Below are 17,198 nucleotides of genomic sequence, written 5' to 3'. Positions count from 1 at the left end.
ATATTATTACCTTGTAAGTAACAGAGAGATGCATTGTATTTGAAGACAGATTCATCTCTGGTTCCCAATGCTTTAATGGATGTGTATCATTTATAGGCCTACCCATCCCGGAGTGGCACACAAACAACATATTTTCAACAACAGACGATGATAGGCTAATGATGTATAATACAGTGACCGCACATTTGTTACTGTCATGGCTGTCAACATTAGGACTAGGCCCTAAGGTATACCTGCTTATCTAGCGCTACTACATCAATACCAATACGACCTTTCACAGGGGTGAGCAAGAGAAGACAAGCTTGTCCTAGGTGTGTGTGTGGGGGGGGGGGGGGAGAGAGTTCAAGTCACGCCACTTTCCATTAACGTGTTCAGATACCAGGCCCATTAGAGTCGCTACACGTGAGCGTGGTCAGCTATGCTAATAGGGTCGTTAAGACCTCAGGACGCTAATTGACTCTGACAACAGGCCAGGATACCACGTGATGTTTATTTGTTACTCTGTTAACAAACTGTATTGTTAGAAGGCTTCTTCCCCAAGCAGTTACTGTAAAACACAGGGACCGGAGGACCGGGAAGTACCCAAACAGAGACGAAGCAAGACGCTAAAATGAAAGGAAGTTACCCAAACGGCTCAAATAAAAGGTGAAAAGACGCCGATAAGTTGTCTATTTGGCAACGCCGCCAAATATGACAAACCTTTTAAGGCTATGTTGGGGGGATACAGACAGGAACAACATCCAAACCGTTGAAAATGCCGCTACAGCAGCAGCAGCTAGCTGTGAAAAGGACATCACGTTGTTGCCGCTCGCCGTCACCGACAGTGTTATCGACGTTGACACAAATGAGGTGGAAGAGTTGTCCAGTGATGGCCATTTTGAGACCGATGACGATGATGGGTCTTTGGTGAGTCAACTGCCTAGTTCTGCTAGTAATAGCCCTAGCTGTGGCCCTGCTGCCACCGACCAAACCACTGTAGGCTTTGCTTACAGATGACCCGACTCTCTGGCCTAAGAAACTCAGTCTCTCTCTCTCTCTCTCTCTCTCTCTCTCACTCACTCACTCACTCACTCACTCACTCACTCACTCACTCACTCACTCACTCACACACACACACACACACATACACACACACACACACACACACACTATGATGTACACAGGTGTGTTTGTAGAATGTTCGACATGTTCAATCTCAAATGTAATTTCATTTCACTTGCAATTGTGTATAATGTTGCAAGTGCAATGCCAATTGCAACCTCAATGACTCACTCACTCACACAAAGTTAATTATTCATCTTGGCTATATTTGCTAAGTATATGGCTGTTTGTGATGTTTTGCAAGTATATGACTTTGTGGGGGGCTTACCCTAACTACTTGTCTTGCTGGTTTTATTGATATTGATTTGATCTTAAAAAAAGAATAAACAGTGATGTTTTTCCTGGCATTTTGGCACAGACAGGCGTTATTGAAAGCTTATTCTCTGTTGGGTTCCATCTTGACTATTAGTTTGTGTCGTGCTACGCTTTGTGTGTTCTCTGCTTTCCATCTTCATTTTGGAGTAAATAAATGTGCAGGGTTTAAAGGGAAAGGTTTTTTTTTCTTCTCCTTTTTAGCCTTACCTGCCTATCCACCATTCAGTCTGTATTTTTTTCTTCGTTCTCTTTTAAAGATCGCATGGGGAGGGGTCCCTACATACCTTCGCCTTGGGCCTCCGATTTGCTAAATCCGCCACAGTTTGTATAAACAGCATGCTGGTACACAGTATATGGTTAGCGACCCAGAGACGGATCATGAGGAGGTCATAGCGGTGTATGGTTAGAAGCTGTGCTGCACTGACAGCCTGTGTGCTATAGGGTTAGATGAATCCCACACTAGCATGAGTGGAGATCTGAGGAGGTAAACTGAAATCACACTCTAGCATATCACTGCTTTAATGCTCAACATAGACAAACCCCCCATTCAGCGTACCCTTACAGGACCCAGCAATCACTGTCACACAAACATGCGTTTCCTTGTACCTGGAAATGCAACATTCAAACCCGTATTAACCTCAAAACAGACGCGCACGGCTGTGAAATGCTAATGATTTCCAGGTGGAGGATTTGTATTCTTCCATTTTTTTTATTATTTATTCTTTGATCAACAACAGCTCATTGTACTCATACCTTAAATATTTAACGACCCCATCGTGTGTGCGGCGGTATTGCTGTGGCGGGCGTCTGATGGAGAGTAATCTGTTACCTGGAGGCGCTGCCTCCACCACCCAACCGCTGAGAAGTGTAGACGGCGGTTAGCGCGATTACGGAGAAGCGAGCCTGGGAACGCGTCTATGCCGGGGCAGAGAGGTTCAAAGTTTCCCCTCTACCCCCCTTCCTCCATCCCCTCCACCCCCCCCCCCCCCCTCCACCCTCCACCCTGTGAAGTCGGCAACACTGTGAACTGACAATACCAGCCTGAGAGCAAGAAAGCAGGCGAGAGAAAGAGAGAATGAAAAAAACGAAATAGAAGGAAAGAAAGGCAGGAGGAAATAAGAGGGAACAACACAGAGATGTTTTCAAATCCTTTCTTCCCCTGCTTGGCGTTACCACTCCCCTCCTGCCCTCCGCCCTATCTGTGTGTTGCATCTTCTCTCGTGCATCATGTCAATGGACCATTTATGTCAAGGCCTGTCAGTCTGGCTACTTTGGTTGTTTGTAGGAATCTGTCAAGTGTGTTCTTCCTGTGTGTGCTCGTGTGTATGTGCGTGTTCATTTGTGTGTGTGTGTGTGTGTGTTTATATTTGTTTGTGTGTGTGTGTGTTTTTGTTTGTGTGTGTGTGTGTGTGTGTGTGGGCATGAGCCTCCATTTGAGGCGAAGGGCAGTGTAATGTATGAACGGGGGGTTGTGGCCTTAATGTAAAACATCATCTTAGAATTGTGCACTTTCAACTTTCCTTTTCCCCCTCCTCCCTCTCGTCGCGTCCAACGCCAGCGGAGCGTGTCCGAGTTAGATTGAGGCGGACGTGAGGCGCGGGAAGGCCTGTTTATTTGCTTGTACACGGTCCTTGAGCTATAAATGAGATGTCACCATTGTTACACGTCATCTGATCGGGCGCTCTGCCCGGTAGCTCTTTGATTGTTTGTTCTTAGCATCACTTAAATGAGCACCTCTCCTCCGCTAGCCTGCAGTCATGGGTGGAGATTGACAGTTTGTTTGGAAGACTAGCTTGTTTCATTAGAACGTACCACGGTTCTAGATGCCATCTTCCATCGTGACGCACTGCAAAGCTAACTGACGCTGGTGTCGAAAAACACAAATCATTCGCTTTTAACAGTTTGTTTCTCTCGTGAGTAATGACTTCCTTCAGTTGACAAATGTCTGTTTGTCCTTATTGTGTGATAGCTCCCACCTAGCTGTTAGTAGCATTGACATTATCAAAGTTTGTGAATTTGCAAGTGTGCGAGCATAAACTACAACAGATTGTAAACAAGAGTGTCATTCTTTCAACCTAACAGTGTTTTGTAAGAAGGGATTTACAGAAGCCTGACAGTTGAATGAATATCACGTCAAATGGTGCATGTGTGATGTGTGCGGGTGATTGTTCTCTTTGTGTGTGTGGGTGGGTGTGTTTGTGTATAGTAGTAGTAGTAGTTAAGGAAGCGTGGTTTCCATCCTGCCATGCAGAAACAAACATGGTTGTATGGAAGGTCTTAATACCAGCTCTGGGAGTCAATCCCTCTCATGCTTGACTTGGCCTCTTCACATTCAGTTAACATGACTGACAAGTCAAGTCTCCTATACACAGAGGCAAGCTATACAAACACACACACACACACACACACAAACACACAAACACATACATGTATTTGTGCATGTATGCATTTCTGTACCCATGTATTTAAATGATGAGGTATGACTTATCTGGGCGGACCAAGTCTTTATTTAGACGCTAGTGTTTGGACCCAGACGATCCCATGTATCGTAGCTGAGCCATTACTGGGACCACAGACATGTCCTTACACTTAGCATCTCTCCAACCCCAGAAGGATCTTCCTGATGTATTTGTTTGCCTGTCAACTGCTCTAATTGCCTCATCCAATCAGGATAAACACATCTTTGTTTACATCTTGTTTACAAGCCGTCGACGAGCAGCCTGGTGTGTTTGTGAGGCGGTTGAGGAGAGAAGCAGGTTGGTACCGCACCAGCCAGGGGGAATAACAGGAGAGAAACTTTGCAGGTGTGCATCCAAACACCTGTTTTATCTGGATCTCACTGTAGATGTCTTTAATTGCTGTCAACAATGATACTTGAAGGTGAATGAGCTTGAGGAATTTTACAATATTTTGCTATTTTAGGCATGGATTGTCGTAGCCTTAGTAGTTGAAGGACTAGCATGCTAAAACATGAACAAATGAAGATTCTTCAGTACTCCTGAACACTTTTAACCAACAATATCCCTTTACCTTAGAACACACAAGCCATTCATCAAAGGCTTCAGGAGAAGAGGAGAGGGGTAAAAGGAGTGAAGATCAAGTTGCCACACCTCATCTGTTCAAGGTGATGAAGGGCTCTGCTTTCCAGCCTTAAATAAGACGTGCCCTGCGGACATCTTCTTAGATTCATATGTCTTTCTCCTCTTTCCACCCCTCCACCCCTCATCATCCTTCAAATTTCAAACGCATGCACTGTAACAAAGGAGAAGGATTCTCAGCCCCGAAGAATATTCATGATATTCCGCTTGCAGGTTAAAAATGTATATGCAAATGGTAGCACATTAGAGCATGCACAGGTTGTTAATAAATTAACACGTGGCAGAAATAATTCAGTTTAGGGTGAAGATTCCGGGCGAAGGATGTCAGCTGTCGTATTGTTCCAGTGAGAACGTGACGCTGAGACGGCAACAGAAGCACTGAACTGTGATGTTTTAGTCTACCTGACTCTTAACTCTCAGAAGGCTCCAAAACACACACACACACATATACACACACACACACACACAAAATGACTGCCTTTCACTGTGGGTTATATTTATTTTTACCCTATTGAAGAATTTCCAGCTCACCCGATTAATTAGAAGTGATTCTTAAAGAAGGCGACCCCCCCCCTCCCTCTCCCATCCCTCCCCAATCCTAATCACCCCCTGACCCCCCCCCCCCCTCCCAACCTAATTTATTCTTCCTCCTCTCCACCCCCCCCCCCCCCCCCTCTCTCACCCTGGTACAGCAGGCTTAACCAAACCCTAGCATCCGTGTCGTGGATTGACAACAACAACATCTAATAAACACGTCTTCCCAGACATAAACACCAACATCAAAACTCCCCTACATCTCTGCGTGGTGTGTGTGTGTGTGTGGACCAGTGGGGCTCACCTCGCACTGCAGCTGTGACACACACCGCCACAGAAACCTGGTTGCCACTTTCTGCTCATCAGTTGCCGTACTAGCTATAAGCCTACCTGATTGCTGGCTGGAAGTTTTATATATTTTTTTCACATCTTGACATGCCAGGCTCGTGACTCATTGGCGCTGACTCTCCCTGGCTCATCCTGGAGATTTGCATAGCAGGGACCCTGGGACCGGTGCTGCATGCTGACAGCCTGTTTGTGTAGCTCCGAGGTGCAGGGAGATGGTAGGTGTCAAGTGACTAGCTGGGAAGTTTTTTAATAAGTGCCATTTGTTCAAGCCGCTGTTTAAACACTTCTGCCTTAGCTGCTGCTTCCTACAAGACTGTGCCCCTATCTTTTAATTAGCTCCAAGGCTAATGTGCCACTTAATTGACTAATCGGCAGATTTTGTTTTCTCTAATTTGCTTGGAAAACCGTCGTCGGTTAAGCTTTTTAATATGGGTGTGATGAGAGAGGATGCTTAGCGCTGTCTTGAGGGGAGAGGTTGACTAATTCCTACTAAGACCTGGTTGGCCTAAGCCACTGTAGCTTTTAGGTTATCAGGAAACACTACTGTTTTATAGTCTTTCCTGATATTCATGCAGTTTTCTTCATGTCCTCATGATCTTTATGCTGCGAATTTGTTAAACCTCATTCTTTCTGTTGTTTTGCGTGTCAAATTGACTGTTGTTTAATGTGACTCTGAAACTTGTATATTCCTATAGCCTTAGTGTAAGGGTTAGAGAAGTGCAATGCGGAGGTGTTGATGGAGGCAGAGAAACGCAGCATTCTCTCCTGCCACCCTGGACCGAAACAAAAGGTTAATTTAAGACTAACTTTTTCCAGTTCTGTGTCCAGCATCTCTGGGAGCACAGATCAGAGCCTGGGAATCTGCTCGAGCTTCCAGTAAGGTTTGTGTGTGTGTGTGTGTGTTTGTGTTTACCTGAGGAAAGCTAGTTTTGTGATGCTGGAGCACATACTGAAACACTCAACTTTTCCCATGCCGGTCTCTGCTCATTTTTACAGTTTTGGAAGCAGGGAATCTGCTAAAGAAATGAGATTCAATTTGTTTTGTTTTTTCAGTCTGTATCATGTTGTTTTACACTGTACAACCTCTGGTTGCTGTGAAGTATCAATATTGCCTTGATGAGCGACAGACACAGAGAGAGAGAGAGAGAGAGAGACACAGAGAGCGAGAGAGAGAGAGAGAGGGAGAGAGAGAGAGAGATATATATATACATACTTGCCTCCACATGCCTCCACATGGGGCTGGTAGAATGGAAAAGTGAAGTCAGGGGTGGTTGATAGGACAGCCGAGTCAGGAGGGCCCTGTAAACGATGACTCACTCTGGTGGCCAGGGGCCAGAGACACAGGGAAGGGAAGGAAGGAATTGAAAGTAGGTAGTAAAAAAGAAAAGAAGGAAGAAAGTAAAGAAAAAGGAACGCAAGTACCGAACAAATAAACAAACGATCAAATAAACAAACGATCAAAGAAACAAACAAATAAGAATCATCATCAAACTTCTCTCTGTCACTGAGGTGACAGAGAGAAGGGAGGCCCATCAGTCCTAACCAGAAACAGGCGTGTGCAGTCTGTGCCCTGCACAGAGACACGTGAGGGGGCACAATCAGGCTTCTGTTTTTAGAGAGCCGAGGGCGTCAGCTCCCAGCCGCTCATATACAGACACCTGTGCACACAGGGATGCGTCACACATGCAGGCGCATCACACATGACAATCATGTAAACATGAAGCTATTTTCGCACACAGACACACAGACAGACAGACAGACACACAGACACACAGACACACAGACACACAGACACACAGACACACAGACAGACAGACAGACAGACAGACAGACACTGTATAGGCAAATACAACAACACACACATGAAACCCTAATAAATAATGAACCCTCCTGTGGTGTCCCTCAGAACCACTGTGATCCATTAATTGGGAGAAATTAGCATGAATTAAAGCAAATAAGTGTAACATGTAATTTATTACTTATCAAGCATAGTTTAGCAGTGGAAGGCTCCGATTTCCCCCCAGATTGCCTTAACAGCTATAATGCATTTCTTAATTTACTCTGTGGAAAATCAATTTTTTTCAGACTTCATTAAGCACCAATATGTTACAATGCTGCTCCCTTGAGTACGAAGCTACACAAAAACATTATGCTAATTCCTGCTAGTGCCTTGGCTGTATGTAAATAGCTGCTAACTCCAAAGGCACGTCCCTATGGAGAGCTTTGTTAGGCAGTCCTCTTTGTTTCCCTGCCCCTGTGTTGGTCATGATACCCGGGCACACGGGTGAGGCTGGCGTGCCAGGGACCAAGCCATGTCTCCATGCCATGGTCCATATTGATCCATTTATAGTTTCATAACATTTTACTTGACAATAACGCCCCTGTCTTTAGTCCTGTGTGTGTGTGTGTGTGTGTGTGTATTTAGCTTTCAGTGCGCTTGTGGTGTAACGCTATCCATCTCCCCTTCTCTGTGGCTCTTCTCTAATCAAAGCATGCTGTGAGAAAGGGAATAAAGGAGTCTTCTGAATGTGGGATGGATGGAAGGAAAGAGGAGTGAAAGGAAGCGTGCACCCTCCCTTCCCCAGGCCAAACCCCAAGCAGAAACACAGCCCTTTAAGAGAGGAAGTCCTCGTCATAAAGCAGTAATAGAAACCACTAAAGAACTCCAAGCTCTCCACTGATCCCGGGTTTACACCCAAACAAGCTATTTTCCATCCCAAAGCCATCATGTTTACTCATCCCCAGAGACGTATTCTCATCACAGTCCGACAGAACATCTGTTCAGAGCCCGAAAACCAGCTTCATTCTGCTGTTGTCTCCACAACTGGGTGCCGTGGGTCTCTTGACAGAACCTTGCGTGTAGATTCTCAACGAGCTGAGACTGCCTAAGCAGCCAATCCGCATGTGTGGTCAGACTCCAGTAACAGCTGTTCTAGAGCTGTAACCTCAAACCATCCCACCGTTAAGGAACAAGGCTGGCTTTCCTGATGCTACACAAGCATCTAGATATTCCAGACCTTCACCTGCTTGGCTTGGTTGGACTCGTTCCCATGGAGACGTTGTGTAGAAGCCTACAGGCCTTGCAGTCCAGATGGCAAAGGATGGGTGGGTAGACACAGCCCTTGTTCCTCTCTACCTACACACGTGCACACATCCTCACTGTCAACTCATTAGTAGGAATGAAGAACCCACCGCTCTGTGTAGTAGGTCTGGAGAACTGGGTCAGTTCAAATCTGTGCTGTTTTGACTGGAAACCCATTGCGTGCTCACTGGTGAATCTGCTACCAGTGACATTTTGTGGCGATAGGAATACGCTATACTTATCATCGAGTATTTTCAGATGTGTAATATGCACACGTGTGCGTGTGTCCTCCGAACATCTTCCCAGACAGACTCTAATGTGTCCACGTCAACACCACTGACTGGCTCTAACTAATGTGAGAAGCCCCAAGGCTAAAACCACATTACCAGATGGAGGTCTCTGTATGTGTGTGTGTATGTGTGTGTGTGTGTGTGTTGGACAGCCTGTGGTTCTCACTCTGCTGGACAACATCATCGAGTGCAGTGGTGTGCTTCACTGTCTGGTCTGTCCTCTGTCCTGTTCCTCAGTCTGGGTGTGGTCTGTCCTGTTCCTCAGTCTGGGTGTGGTCTGTCCTGTTCCTCAGTCTGGGTGTGGTCTGTCCTCATGTCTGTCCTCTGTCTGGGTGTGGTCTGTCCTCATGTCTGTCCTGTTCCTCAGTCTGGGTGTGGTCTGTCCTCATGTCTGTCCTCATGTCCTGTTCCTCAGTCTGGGTGTGGTCTGTCCTCATGTCTGTCCTCATGTCCTGTTCCTCAGTCTGGGTGTGGTCTGTCCTGTTCCTCAGTCTGGGTGTGGTCTGTCCTGTTCCTCAGTCTGGGTGTGGTCTGTCCTGTTCCTCAGTCTGGGTGTGGTCTGTCCTGTTCCTCAGTCTGGGTGTGGTCTGTCCTGTTCCTCAGTCTGGGTGTGGTCTGTCCTGTTCCTCAGTCTGGGTGTGGTCTGTCCTGTTCCTCAGTCTGGGTGTGGTCTGTCCTATTCCTCAGTCTGGGTGTGGTCTGTCCTGTTCCTCAGTCTGGGTGTGGTCTGTCCTGTTCTTCAGTCTGGGTATGGTCTGTCCTCATGGCTGTCCTCATGTCCTGTTCCTCAGTCTGGGCTGGTTCCACCACACTGCTGGGTGGTTCCATCCCAGAGACAGAGTGACGCTTTTTTCTCCCTGTATCCTCACAGACTGCCTTGTTTTTGTTTGGGTATGCCAGTAAGTGTGTGTGTACAGTATGTGTGTGTGTGTGTACAGTATGTGTGTGTGTGTACAGTGTGCGTGTGTACAGTATGTGTGTGTGTGTGTGTGTGTGTGTAGGCGGTGTTTGTGTGTCTCAGTGTTGGTATTGCTGTCTGAGAGAGAGGCAGCATCAACATCCTACAGTCCTCTGGGAGGCCTCACGCTCTGAACACCCCAACCTGCTATGCTTGTTTGGCTAATTTACTCTCAAACGAGTGTCATTTCTGGTCTCCAGGTGGTCTTTTCTGCCAAGTCTACACACAGCCAGCCAGCCTTTGATGGTTCCACCTGAGAGATTTACCCAAATGTCTCGTGTTTTTCCCAGCAGCACCTCTGCTCAGGGCTTGTTTACTCGTAAATGTATTTTTGCGGTTCCCCAAAGATATTTACAAGGCTTTTTTTATGAGGGAAAACTAAATTTTCTATTTGTTTTTTTTTCCTCTCTTTTGGGTACATCTACTTTTTGTTTTTCCAAAATAGCTAGTCACTCTCTAAGAGTTCAATTGAGTGTCTATTAACCCCTTAATCCCTTGGAGAAAGCCCCCGTATGACCCAAACACACACAATCCCTGTTCACTAAACTAATATGGAAACAACCACCCCCATATATTGCCTCAGCCTGTCTTCAATGCCCCTAATACACACACACTTAAACACATGTCCCAACCCCACCCCCCAACACCACCCATTACACACACACACACACACACACACACACACCCACACACACACACACACACACCTACACCAGTCCCAGTGATCAAGCCGTCTAGTGTACCTAATTGCTCCAACAAGCCAGAATTCTAATTGCAGGGACCCCCTATCGTCACATCATTTACATGGCCTGCTTGATTTGGAAATGTAATCTGCTTGAAGGGTTTGTATTTCATGCTTGCTTTAAATCCCGATGCTCCATGGGATTGCAGGCAGTTTACACTGTATACCGGGCTGAGGACATCAATCCCTGAATATTATATTTCCTCGGTGTGTGATGACACGCGAGCGTAAGTGTTGTTTAATGCACATCACAGTATATGGGCTCTATTGTATGTTGCTGGAGGAAAACAACTGTTGTTAATCTGGTGTAAGTGCACCAGAGCACATTATTTGTTTATGTTACAAATAATCACAAAAAAAAAAAACAACACAACTCTAAATTATCATTCCATTAATCTAAAGAGGGGTATAGCCTGGTCAGTTTGTGGTCAGTACACAATGCATGTTGCACACGCCATGCTACCAGTGGTGTGTCCACATCTTCTCTCCCAAGCTCTGCTCTCCTCTCCTCCAGTCTGCCCTGCCCTGCTCTCCTCCAGTCTGCCCTGCCCTGCCCTCCTCTCCTCCCCCCTGCAGTATAATACAGTCTTTGTCTTCTCAGGTCCACACTCCTTTCCCCCTCTGGCCTGTTAGAATAATGGACCTCACTGTTGAAGAACGACCCCCATCTTAACTTACACACGTTAGAGAAGACAAGCAGCTGATACTGAGAAATGGATGTAGATTCTGGATGAGTGTGTGAGTGAGTGTGCTCAACACATGACCACAGAGAGACAATACAGCAAGTAGGGATTCTGGGTCAAGGGTTCCGAGTGTTCTAAAAGTATCTGTTGTTCCGGAGGTTGTTTCTGAGAGGGGTCACCCCTCCTCAGCCAGCCAGCCATCCAGCCAGCCAGCCACCCAGCCAGGCCCAGCTGGCTCCAGCTCAGCCTGGGACTGGATCGTCAGGAGGTGGGCACTGGGATGAGGAACAGCTCATCCATCTGCAGGTACACTCAGATAAACTCAGTAGAAAGTGCTGAGGAGGCTACTGACAATACTTAATCACACACACACACACACACACACACAAATAAGAAGGCCAACACACAAGAACATGGACACACACACACGCGCAGTAAAGTTTATTTATATCGAGTCAGAACCAGAGGAAAGGCAGCTTGTGGTATTATTGTGTTATGTAGTATCCATCCATAAATGAAAAGGCCATCTTCTGCCTCTCTTTTCCCCCTGTAGTTCAATGGAACGGAAAGAATACAGCAGATATCAACTCAATTATAAATATTTATAATCTACACATTTTAGAGATCCTGTCAATCACAAAGACAGAGAGCGGGATAAGTAACTCTGGTCCGTGTTAGATTTGCATGCTACTGAACTGCTGCTGCCATCCATTTTGTTTTTGTCTTTGCATGACTGCTTGTTCTCTGTGCAGATTAAATATAGAAGTTTGCATCTGTGAGAGAGAAAGCCTGGTTATTTTTCCGCACTCCATGTTGACGTGCGTGCAGATGGACGTTCATTATTGAACAGGAAATCGGCTTATCATGTCTGAAGTTTGTTACGGTCACTTTGTTCTTGTCATCCATATTGCAGGGCTTCTTTGTCAGTCAGTACAATGAGATCTTTCTTATTTTATTTTCATTTGTATGTGTGTGGGGGGTTTGTGAGTGTGAGTGCGTTTGTGGATTTGTGTGTCTGTAGCCTTTGGAGATGTCTAAGAGAGAGAAGGAAATACTTCTACATTGTGTTGTCCTGAATGCATCGATAGAACAAATTCTAAGTAGAACAGTACAGTATCCAGTGCTCAGTGTGTCTGTGTGTGTGTAGGCTGTTTGTGTATCTTGGCGTGTGTCTTTGTGCAGTGTGTGTGTGGTGTGTGGAGCCTGTTTTTCAGGAGCCACCTCAAGGCTTTCCACCAGTGCTGTAATGATAAGGTTTGATTGTCATGGAAGTCGCGTATCCACTTGACTTCTTCGCCAGTTAAAGTTTATTTAAAGGCTGGTGTGTGTGTGTGTGTGTGTGTGTGTGTGTGCTTTTGGAGCTGAAGTGCTTGTTGTGTGTCATTCTCCTCTGATTTCATGCTTTGCTGATGGAAAATTAGCCCCTGTGTGTCGCTGAATGAGGAGAAGAGAGGAGAGGAGAGGAGGAAAGGAGAGAAGAGGAGGAGGAGAAGAGAGGAGGAAAGGAGAAGAGGAGAGGAAGAGAGAAGAGGAGGAGGAGACGAGGGGGGATGCATGGCTGCTGTTATTAGCAGAGGACACTATCAAACATCAAGAAAACTAGAGCGAGAAGGAAAGGATGTCAAAAACAGTCGTAGACGCACACACAACGTCAGTCAACACACATGCACGCAGAAAACACACACAAAAACACTTAGTGTCAGTGGCGGCTAATGCACTCTAAACAAGATGATGGGGCATACGGAATCCCCTGGCACCCGACGCTAAGGATCCTGGGAAGTATCCCGGCTCTCCTCCACTTCTCTCCTCTGTGGTGAAGACCTTGTTACGGCAGCAAAACGCTGTTTCATTTAAACAAAATGTATGACATGTTGGAAGTGTTGAGCGTTTGATTTGCATTTTGTCTGTGTTGTGTCTCTATTTTTTTGGTCAGTGAAGCTTTGAGGATAAAGAGTGTAAAGTACTTCCTGTTTGGCTGTACTTTGATACGCTACAACAGTCCCCTGTTCGTCACGCTGCCATCACTGTCAGCAGCGAGGAGAGCATTCTGAGCGGCTGAAACATGTTTTAATCCGGGTTACATAAGCACAGCAGGGTTGTGTCTTGGTTGTGTTTAGGATTTTGTGAAATCCCCCCCAAAACTGCTGCTGTCAAACAAAACAAACAAAAGTGTAAACTGTAAAGTGTATACTCTTTATATAGTGTATACTCTTTATATACTGTCTGTTTACTCCTTCCAGAACAAACCAGACACCAGGATCAGTGACTTACAGAGAGACAAAGGAAAGAGTGAAATGTAAAGAGGGAAAGTTGTCAGGCATAGACAAAGAGAGAGAGGGTGAGACAGACAGGACAGACAGACAGAAAGAAAGAAAGAAAGAAAGAAAGAAAGAAAGAAAGAAAGAAAGAAAGAAAGAAAGAAAGAAAGAAAGAAAGAAAGAAAGAAAAAGAAAGAAAGAAAAAAGGTAAAGTGTGGAGAAAAGTTTGGAGAGGGGGAGAGTGTGTCTGGGACAGTGGAGAATCTAAAGAGAAAGGGGGAGAGGGCTCTGGGGGTGAGGCAGATGTAAAAACACACAGCTCCCTCCTGGGAACGCTCCCTCCTGGGAACGCTCCCACCTGGGAACGCTCACACCTGTGACTCACAGGGTTCAGCGAGGCTGGAGCTAGATGCTAGCCAGACTCTGGCCCTGTCTGGAACCTAGCTGGACTGGACTGGACTGGACTGGGCTGTACAAGGATAGACTGGACTGGTCTGGACTAGTCTGGACTCTCAGATAAAATAAATGACTCTGGAACTTTTGTAACTCAGCCCAAGGGCCACTCTCACACTGGCAGTCAGCAGATAAACCAACACCCCGAGACAGGGGTTCATATTTGGTATGGCATGAGCTTCACAGGCAAATGAAGTAGAAAAGGACTTTTAAAGAGGGAAAGACATTCCAACCTTAGAGGCACGTTCCTGGTGGAGGGGAGACTTAATTACTCTGACCTTACAGCATCCAGCTAGCCCAGAGGCTGCTAGCGAGGCGAACACAGCCCCCCCACCAGCAACCCCCCCCCACCGCCACTGGCCCTGATAAATGAGGTCTGCCAGATCCCAGAAGTCACACCCTGAGAGAGAGAGACAGAGAGAGAGACGGGGGGGGGGGGGGGCAAAACTCCAAACACAACAGCTCATGTTAACACAAATACTCCCACATACACACTCGCACAAACACACTCACACACAAATACACACAAACACACTCACACACAAATACACACAAACACACTCACACACAAATACACACAAACACACTCACACACAAATACACACAAACACACTCACACACAAATACACACAAACACACTCACGCACATACACTTATTTACAGTAATTCTCCATCTCCCACTTTCTCCCAGTCCTCTCACACCCATACTGGCCTCTGTCTGTGAAGAGAGGAGAAGAGAGAGGGATAACAAGCACAGGTGTGAATCCTCCTCCTCTCCCTTGATCTTTTTCTATCGCTCGCTCTCTTTTGCCTCTCTCCCCCTCTCTCTCCTGGTGTCTCTCCTTTCCTCCTCCCAGACTCATCCCAGACCTCTGAAGGGATTCCACCTTGCTGCTACGCTTTTACCAAAGGGTCAGTTTCTCACACACACAAGCACACCAGGAGATGAACATACACACACACACACACATGTAAGGAAACTTTACACACAAACACACGTACACACACACACACACACACACAAAGACTCCACATTTCCATTTGCATGCTGCACTGCACGGCGTTGCCTGGTTCTGAAGAGTCACTTTCTTGAACTTATTTTTGATTAAGTGTTTGTAGGTAGAGCCTTAGGCTCTGTCTCTCTCTGATAACTCTCCTGCTGTCACTTATTGTGTGTTTTCTGCTTACCCAAACCACACGGAGAGGAAATGTCTGAATTTCATACTCCAATTACGACATGGTTTTCAATTATTTTACCACATGAAGCGTTGCGATGTTCAGAAGAGCCCGAACGTTGCTCGTCTGGCCTCTCCATAATCTCTCTCCTCTTAAAGCCCACCGCTCATCCCATATTAATGACAAAACAAATCAGGCTCTTAATCTCACTCATCATCTGAATTTAAATTCTGAAGAAGTCAAATGGTACCACAGATTAGATTAAAATGGAACCCTAAAAACGATCTCTTAGAAAGTGTTGCCCGTGTTTGAGGGCATGCCACTCTTAACGGAGCAGAAATGCTGAGTTCTCCTAATAGATCTATATTCATTCATTTTCAAATGAGTTGATTAGCCAGCACAATGTCACTGGATTCAGGGGCCCATTACACATTTATGATGGTAAATTACTGAACATTTACAATCCAAATGAAATTTCATGAAGGGGATATTGAAAAAGAAATAGCAGACAGCCATGTTCATCCCTGTAGCCTTGCCTCATTGCTTCTCTTTCTCTTTTTCCGTACCCGCCCCCCCCCCCCCCCCCCTCTGTTTCTCTCTCTCTGATACTCTCCACAAGTACATTGCATCAGCGCCCCCTGTGCATGGCCAGGGAACAGCAGTTAGAGTTGACTGCTCACACAGGAAATCTGTGAAGTAATTCTACGATATATTCATAATTCACACGCATTATAATTATGAGATCCAATGTTGATCATAAATGTTAGTCATGCTTTCAACTTAAAATACGCTTTACATTTCACACCGTTTTTAAGACACATTTTTGAAATAATACACTGTGTGCTATATTTGTCACAGGGAAGTGAATGAGACAGTATAGGTAGCTAGCGTAGGAGGGGGAAGTGGGGGTGTTGGTGGAGGGCATAGAAAGGTTGACATTATCTGTGTGGTTAAGTGTTCCGGAAGTAGGTTCAAACACACTATAGATCCTAGAGAACCTCCTCTCCAGTCCAATCACAGCAGAGCATCACAGAGCCTCGCCCGGCGTCCACATCAATATCACAGGCCCACAGATATGTGGTGACACGCATTAGTACAATTAGGGCCAAGTTTTTAGTGTAATCCTGTCTTTACACAGAGAGAGAGAGAGAGAGAGAGAGAGAGATAGAAGGAGAGTGAGAAAGAGACAGTGAAAGAGAGAGAGAGAGAGATAGAAGGAGAGTGAGAAAGAGACAGTGAAAGAGAGAGAGAGAGAAATCTGGACTAGCTTCTCTCGAGCTCTGCTCATTCCTCACCCCTCTGCCTCTAAATAATTCATTATCCAATCAATCATTTTCTCTTTGTTTTGGGCCCCAGTGCCTGAGATGAAAGCAGTATCTGCCAGAGCTGCTTTGCCTCATCTGAGGCCTGGAAAACATGATCTACCCAGATTAAAACTCATCCCCCAAAACACACCAAGATACACCACAGGTCCCTTATCCTCCGTGTTACAGGAAAAACACACACACACACACACATACTGTACACACACACACACACATACTGTACCCACACACACACTCATACTGTACCCACACACACACTCATACTGTACCCACACACTGATTTATTTCACTCTTCTCCTTCTTCAGCTTCTCTCTCTATCTGTTTCAAACACGCACACACACATACACACACACACACAACCTCTTTCTCCTCAGTGTGTTATGTTGAAACGTTCCATTTAGAGTCTTTAATTCCGGAACAAGACAAAAGGAGGAACAGGACTTTAAGTGTTGAGCTTTCTATCAGAGAGAGGCTGGGAAGAGGCAGGGCTGAGGCAGATGAAACACTCTAGATCATACTTCTGCTGTTTATCCATGCTCCTGTGTGTGAGGGGGGTGGGGGGGGGGTGGGGGGGTGGGGGGGCGGGTGATCATTTTTGTGAGCCAATGACTTTAATTTCATCAGTGTAACCTCACAACATTAAGCATAGTAGTTGTGGACAACTACTTCTCCCCTTCTCTCCTCTTCTCCCCACATCCTCTCCTCTTTTTTCCTCTCCTCTCTCCTCCTCTCCTAAATGGCACGTCACTCCAACTTGTAACAAAGTCAGTATTTCTGATCTCCCAGCTGTAGCACACAGACCTGGTTAGCTTATCTAAAGGGCCTGTCTCCGCC

The 17,198-nt window shown here is 45.9% G+C and overlaps 1 long non-coding RNA gene across 1 annotated transcript in view; it reads left to right on the top strand.

Moving 5' to 3' along the window:
* Positions 1 to 383: 383 nt before the first annotated feature.
* The window catches only part of LOC146276371 (uncharacterized), a 42,928-nt gene continuing 26,113 nt past the window's right edge, over positions 384 to 17,198 (top strand). Inside the window, exon 1 of the long non-coding RNA XR_014762407.1 lies at positions 384 to 906. This is a non-coding gene — a long non-coding RNA (uncharacterized LOC146276371). The remainder of the gene's footprint in view (positions 907 to 17,198) is intronic.

Source organism: Hypomesus nipponensis, chromosome 7 (genome assembly GCF_054491055.1).
Source record: "Hypomesus nipponensis isolate SF chromosome 7, ASM5449105v1, whole genome shotgun sequence".
Classification (NCBI taxonomy): domain Eukaryota; kingdom Metazoa; phylum Chordata; class Actinopteri; order Osmeriformes; family Osmeridae; genus Hypomesus; species Hypomesus nipponensis.
The sequence above is the reverse complement of the archived record's forward strand: the minus strand, read 5'-3'. Positions and strand labels throughout refer to the sequence as shown.